Raw genomic sequence first — 7,930 nt, forward strand, 5'->3', positions numbered from 1 at the left:
GGGGCCATAAACCCGGACCAATGGAGGTCAGTGACCGGCCGCGAGCCAAGGCCGAGCTCCCTCCTTCCTTGGGAATGGTTAGATGTCTCCTGTAGAGCTGGTGAAGTGGAAGGCGTTAGTCGCACGGCAGATCATTTGTAGTGCCCGTGCCAGGCTTCCTCCTTGTCTGGCCGAATGACTTGGTCATCTTCTTACCACACACGCGTAACCCCACCGGCGCCCTCGGGTAGCGTGGGATTTGAGTGGCGTAAGGCAACCATGCCTTCTGTCTATGCCCTTAAGGAAAAAGCTCTACCGCTTTCGAAAGAAGTTTGCCTCTCCAGTCTGGACGTGGTGCGCAGTCGTGCCGACAAAAACCTGATCACTCACACGTACAGGAAAGCCCTGGTAGAGGTGCCGAAATAGCTCAGTTGGGAGAGCGTTAGACTGAAGATCTAAAGGTCCCTGTTTCGATCCCGGGTTTCGGCAGCTGTAGGCAGTGTAGTCTACCAGCACAGTTCTGCAACTTATGCCTCAGACTTGAAAACAGCAAAACGTGGAAATAGCGCAGGCTAAAGATCTGAAAGCCCCTGGTCTGAGTCGAGAGCAAAAAACTCGGATGCTACAGAACTCTTGGGTTCTCGTTGAACGCTTAGCCTGCACCCTTCAGTTTACGTGACTGCATGCCTTAATGCCTTAATACCTCTGTACGAATCATTGGCAAGGCAGCTACCTAGCCCGCATGCCATTAGAAAACCCCTGCTTTTGACAAGGCTCCTTGGAAGTCCTGCTGCCTGACGAGGTGGCCGCACCCTGCGGTGAATGGACGGCAAAGCATGTCCTAACGAGTCCTAACACACTTCAAACGATTCCTAACGGAAATCCGAACAATTCCTAACACAAATCCTAACAGATATCCTAACAATTCCTAACAAGTCCTAACAAATCCGAACAGCGAGTCCTAACGAGTCCTAACGGGGCAAAACGCTCATTGGCTGAATCAGGGGGTTGGGGCGGGGATAACCTCTCATTGGCCGAAGCAGGAGGTTGGGGCGGGGATGATCTGTCATTGGCCGAAGCGATATCACGTAACTTGCGTGAAGGAGGTGACTTTAGTTCGCGATCCTGACATATATATTTACCGCTGTGACAGACATATTTACACATATTTAGTCTCCTTTCGGCAACCTATCGGCACCGTGCAGGTGAGTACAGTCTTTGATTTGGCTAACTTTATTGTTCAGTCGTTGGTTAGACTATTTTATTATCTGTTTCGTCGCGACGAACATTTATATCGATTTATATTGATCCGCTTTTGCTGGGCATGATTTTACTTATACTATATACTGTATAGTGAAAAAAAATCAGTTATTAGGCTGATGGTATCCTACGTCTGTGGATCCCATCCTAAGTCTGTGGATACCAGTGTTAATGTATTCATTAATAGAGTCTTCGGAGCACTTTTTTTTACGTTGCCAGGCATGTAAATGTATAACTTTTTTTTCTATTATAACCGCGTGTTCGTGCCAAATTTTTGCGTTTAGAATAAAGGCCAGACACGTCCCTCTCTATATTTGGCGCGAACACTCGGTTGTAATAGAAAAAAAAGCATTTACATTCAGATGTCTGGCATTTGGCACACACTATTATCCAGAGCAACAAAAGTGCTCTGAAGTCTCTATTGATGAATACATTAACACTGGTTCAGTAGGTCACAGACTTAGGATACCATCAGCCTAATAACTAATTTTTTTTCCACTATATTTTCATTTCAATATCTGTTTTTTTTTCACTATATTTTCATTTCAATATCTGATTTTTTTCACTATATTTTCATTTCAATATCTAATTTTTTTTACTATATTTTCATTTCAATATCTGATTTTTTTCACTATATTTTCATTTCAATATCTGATTTTCTTCACTATATTTTCATTTCAATATCTGAATTTTTTCCACTATATTTTCATTTCAATATCTAATTTTTTTTACTATATTTTCATTTCAATATCTGATTTTTTTCACTATATTTTCATTTCAATATCTAATTTTTTTTACTATATTTTCATTTCAATATCTGATTTTTTTCACTATATTTTCATTTCAATATCTAATTTTTTTTTACTATATTTTCATTTCAATATCTGATTTTTTTCACTATATTTTCATTTCAATATCTAATTTTTTTTACTATATTTTCATTTCAATATCTGATTTTTTTCACTATATTTTCATTTCAATATCTGATTTTCTTCACTATATTTTCATTTCAATATCTGATTTTTTTCACTATATTTTCATTTCAATATCTAATTTTTTTCACTATATTTTCATTTCAATATCTGATTTTCTTCACTATATTTTCATTTCAATATCTGATTTTTTTCACTATATTTTCATTTCAATATCTAATTTTTTTTTACTATATTTTCATTTCAATATCTGATTTTTTTCACTATATTTTCATTTCAATATCTAATTTTTTTTACTATATTTTCATTTCAATATCTGATTTTTTTCACTATATTTTCATTTCAATATCTAATTTTTTTAACTATATTTTCATTTCAATATCTGATTTTTTTCACTATATTTTCATTTCAATATCTGATTTTCTTCACTATATTTTCATTTCAATATCTGATTTTTTTCACTATATTTTCATTTCAATATCTGATTTGTTTCACTATATTTTCATTTCAATATCTGTTTTTTTCACTATATTTTCATTTCAATATCTGATTTTTTTCACTATATTTTCATTTCAATATCTGATTTGTTTCACTATATTTTCATTTCAATATCTGAATTTTTTCCACTATATTTTCATTTCAATATCTGTTTTTTTTCACTATATTTTCATTTCAATATCTGTTTTTTTTCACTATATTTTCATTTCAATATCTGATTTTTTTCACTATATTTTCATTTCAATATCTGATTTGTTTCACTATATTTTCATTTCAATATCTGTTTTTTTCACTATATTTTCATTTCAATATCTGATTTTTTTCACTATATTTTCATTTCAATATCTGTTTTTTTTCACTATATTTTCATTTCAATATCTGATTTGTTTCACTATATTTTCATTTCACTATATGTCCTACTGTGTACGATTGTTTATTTGATAAACACATTCTCTGTGTACATGTTTCCTGACCTTTGTACCCTGTTATTTCATATTTGTAGATATGACTAAGACGGGTAAACCAGACACTTTTTGGCATGACATCATGTGCAAGTATGCCCAAGGGAAGTACCACTTCACAACAGGCAAGAAGCCGGGGTCAAAGAAGTGGAAGGATGTATTGCATTCCATCAATAACTGTCCATTACACAACAAGACTCATAGTCACAACATCTTTGGGCAAAGTATCATTTGCAAATGCGGTTATCACAAGGTAGGTTATGATAAACTTCCACTGCCATTACTAATTTTTTTAAATTTCTTCCATGTTTTATTCTTCATAGCAGAATTTATTGTCAATTAAAAAATACATTGTTTTGTTTAAAAATTCACTGGCATACTTTATGATCTGTGGAAAACACTAATGCTTTTTTTTTTCTTTTTTTTTTCAGTCAACTCAGCAGACAGGGAGTCAGCCAATACAAACAGCCCCTCAGACCAGCTCAGCAACGCAGCCAGCACCTCTGACCAGCACAACAGTTCGTCCAGCACCATCAGTTCGCCCAGCACCTCTGACCAGCACAACGGTTCGTCCAGCACCATCAGTTCGCCCAGCACCTCTGACCAGCACAACGCTTCGTCCAGCACCATCAGTTCGCCCAGCACCTCTGACCAGCACAACGGTTCATCCAGCACCTCTGACCAGCACAACGCTTCGTCCAGCACCATCAGTTCGCCCAGCACCTCTGACCAGCACAACGCTTCGTCCAGCACCATCAGTTCGCCCAGCACCTCTGACCAGCACAACGGTTCATCCAGCACCTCTGACCAGCACAACGCTTCGTCCAGCACCATCAGTTCGCCCAGCACCTCTGACCAGCACAACGCTTCGTCCAGCACCATCAGTTTGCCCGGCACCTCTGACCAGCACAATTGTTCGTCCAGCACCATCAGTTCGTCCAGCACCTCTGACCAGCACCACAGTTTGTCCAGCCACTCAGACCACTACTCAAGCAAGTGAGCATAAGATGATCACCTGTAGTTTATGCAAAAAAGACATTGTTTTGGAGCATTTCTCTGGACATCTCATAGACTACCATGTCGAAGAGAGTTGTGACCAATGTGGCACAATAGTTCAGGGTGCAGTTGGAATGCTTAAGCACATTGAAAATGATCACCATTCCACCAGTGCTGCAGATCAAAGAATGACAACTGTGGTGCCACCTCCAGCTCCACTCAAAGAGGCATTTGCAACTCATCCTGAAGAGCGACAAGAAGCTCCACGAAGTGCTCCTCACACATCAACCACGCCTGAAATCAGCATAAAGCCTCCAGAAGTGAATTGGGTGAGTTTTCTCCCCAAGCAATTCTGTAGAGTTATTAAACCAGCAGTTCAGAGGTGGATAGCGCAGTGTCTTTATGACAGTACAGGACAGCTGAAGCAACAATTTTCCCAAAACTGGTTTCATCCACCAAGTCCTGGCAAGCCTGGAACTTCACCTCCTGATCCAGGCAGCTATTTCAGGCAGCGAATGTTTCTGTGGGCACCAATGCGGATGTGGGGCATTCCTATAAAATGCACTGCATGTAATATGAAAATGCACCATTCAGGGATCTACACAAAAGTGAGGGAAGTCATTGACATTGACTCCAGGTATTATCTCATTGGAGCAGACTACCCTCGCTGTAGCAAGTGTAGGATTCCCATCTGCCCTTGGAGTATGGAGGTGCTACAACAACTTGATCCTTCCCACAGAAACAAATTCCTGGCTGTCCTCACCACTCAGCTTGCCCTTGACAGGAAATGCGTGACTTTGTTGAAGTCAAGGACTGCAGGAAACAGCTCAAGTTACTTGCAGGAGTCCCTACAAGAAATTCACAGTGAGGAGTGGGCAAGACGAACTGTAGAATACCTGTCAGACTGTGAACTTCACAAAAAGCGTTGTGCCCTGATCCAGTCTGAGGCAGTCTATCAGCGGCCACCACCTTTCAGCCCCTTACCCCTGGCCCAGTGGTTTGAAACCGTTCATGCGAATGAGATCCTTGGTCATCTTGACGAGCTAAAGGGTGTCATTACCTCAACATATGGTAGAATCCTGAAGCTTGATTCTACAAAGAAGGCAAGTACACATATATTTATGTTATATATATATATATATGTGTGTGTGTGTGTATGTGTGTGTGTGTGTGTGTGTGTATGTGTATGTAAATATATATATTTTTTGCATTGTGTTTGTATAGATCACCAAAAAGCTTGCTGGTGGCATTGCAGACACAGCTACATGGATGACCAACATTGGAAACGAGTTTGGCCAAGTCCTGAATTGTGTCCTGACCACTGGTGAGGGAGCTGGTCTGGATGAACTGTGTCAAGGTATAGTTAAGCGCTACATGGATGCTGGGGAGGCAGAACCAGAAGTGATTTATGTTGACAGGGATTGCTGCAGTGAGACAGGTGTGTGACAATCTTTCCCTACCAAGAATTCTGTCAATTATTTTTTTTAATTTCACTTCAAAATTGAAATAAAAAAAAAATGATTCATTGCTTCTCTGCATAAATTCACTTATCGTTTCTCATTGGTACAGGTGTAACCCCAGTTCTCACCTGGTTTCGACCATGGAAAACCAAAGTGAGACTTGATATTTTCCACTTCATGAGGCGCTTCACTTCTGGTCTTACAACAGAGCACCATCCACTGTTTGGCACATTTTGCTCCAAGTTGTCCAGCTGCATTTTTGAGTGGGACAAGGATGACATCTGTCAGCTTAAAGCAGCAAAGAAGGCAGAGCTTTTAAAAAAACATGGCAGCCATATTCCATCTGAAGCCCAAGTTCTGTCAAGCATCACCTCCAGTGAGCTGGCCAAACACTGCAGGAGGAGGACTCGTGGGGTTGAAGAAACACGGTCAATGATACAAGGATTGCTGGACTCAATGTGGGAACTGACAGACACCACAGGTTTGCGTCTCATAAATCCAGAGAGCATGACACATGTGTAGGAAGTACAACAAAGGCACTTGCCATGCATCCAAGATCCACCTGGTGTACAGCTTTATACAAAACTGGGCACTGGGTTAAAGGGCGACAAGGTCTTGGATGTTCTGAGGTGTGGCAGAGGGTCCTCTTCTCTGGAGAGCTTCCATCACCACCAGTGTAATTTTATTCCAGGTAAACTGAAATTATGTGAAAATATCATATTTGTTTAAATAGATCTTTCACATAAATCATTTGTTATATTTACATGGTTGCTGTTGAATTCTTCATCTTAAGAAACTCGATGTCTTATTCGTTTATCACTGGAAGATTTCCTAAGGGTGAACATGTGATTCATTATTTACTAAATGCAGTTAGTATTTTTATGATCATTTTGTCTTTATAGGGTGGCGATGCAATGCTCTGCACACACAGATGTACATGCTTGAGGGTGTATCTAGATGGAATGTCAACCGAGCATATCAAGCTGTCGACATGAGTGGTACATCACAGAGTAAAATCTATGATGTACGTCTGATGTCTCAAATGAATGCCTTCAGCAGCAGAGTCCTCGGATGTGCCCTCCTGCCAGAATTCACACCCCCTGGGAAACCCACCGGTAAGATTCATCTAACTACTTGCTTGATGATAGACAAACATAGTCAGGGTTTAGGTAGCAATGCTTTTTCAGAGTTTATTGAGACAGACAGGGAGTCAGACACTTGGATTTGTCATTATCTATGGTATGTGTGATAAAAGGCATTCCGTATGGGTAACAAAAGGCATTTAACGATGGACGTCAAAGGTGTCAACAGAGGTCACTACAGATGGGCTAATGACAAAAGGCGTTGTCCATGGGTAACAAAAGGCATTAACGATGGACATCAAAGGTGTTAACGAAGGTGGTGGCAAAGTTCACTACAGGTAGACTAATGACAGAGTGTCTGTGCACGACACATTCTTTATTCAATCTTTGAAGACTTAAACAAAGGATATAGTGGTCATAAGATAAGGTCATAGACAAAAGACATCACAAAATTAGCACAGAGCGTGTCAAGATATATTCAAAATATATCACTTGATAAACAAAATGTGTTATTTAAATATTAGCAGATGGATTACAATCCAAGTTGGCAGTTTGACCAAATCTAACGTGATATCACTGAATGTGAGGTTGTAAATTTATTCAGTTTAGTTTGCTTTCTTCTGCCTATGTGATTTTATTTTTCTTACTCAGTGCAATTTTCATAAGCGATTAAAATTAATGGCAAATAATTAACAATAGATTGTTTGTTAAAAATGTTACATAGTCTGATCTACTTCTCTTAATTCAAAAAATATTTAATGTTTTTTATGATAGGTGAGCATATTGCTGTGGAGTACTTGCTGGCACAGTCCAACAGAGGGGATCTGCTGGCTCCTCTGCAGCATGCTGAAATAGGCATCACTCTGCCAGAGGTGCAGGCTGAAGTTCAGGAGGATGAGTGCCTGGATGTCACAGTCTGTGATGTGACTGATATCAGTGTAGACACTTCACACACCTCCAGCAGCCTTGACATACTTGCTGACTCCTCATACCAGGTAATGTGACTTTTTTTTAGGGAAAGTTAATTTACAGTTGCTCTTTATGTTGAATTGTCACATGAATCTACAGGTTGTAGATTCTAAACAAAATCTACATTTTGTTTAGAGTTTTTGTAGTTTATTCCTGACTAACAATGCATAATTTAGGAAACCAGTCTTGGAAGCAGTGGCCCTCATCTTACTGACAGTGACACTGAGGATATTTACTCTGGCGTGCCCGACGCATTGGCTCCGGTAAAATGGCTAAAGTTTGATAATCTGTAA

At 39.6% G+C, this 7,930-nt stretch overlaps 1 non-coding gene across 1 annotated transcript; it reads left to right on the top strand.

Annotated features, from left to right (window-relative positions):
* Nucleotides 1–395: 395 nt before the first annotated feature.
* Nucleotides 396–468, top strand: trnaf-gaa (transfer RNA phenylalanine (anticodon GAA)). Its single transcript has one exon. It is a non-coding gene; the product is annotated as a tRNA-Phe (tRNA).
* The last annotated feature ends 7,462 nt before the right edge of the window (nt 469–7,930 follow it).

This window comes from Hemibagrus wyckioides, unplaced genomic scaffold (genome assembly GCF_019097595.1).
Source record: "Hemibagrus wyckioides isolate EC202008001 unplaced genomic scaffold, SWU_Hwy_1.0 Contig14, whole genome shotgun sequence".
Lineage (NCBI taxonomy): Eukaryota > Metazoa > Chordata > Actinopteri > Siluriformes > Bagridae > Hemibagrus > Hemibagrus wyckioides.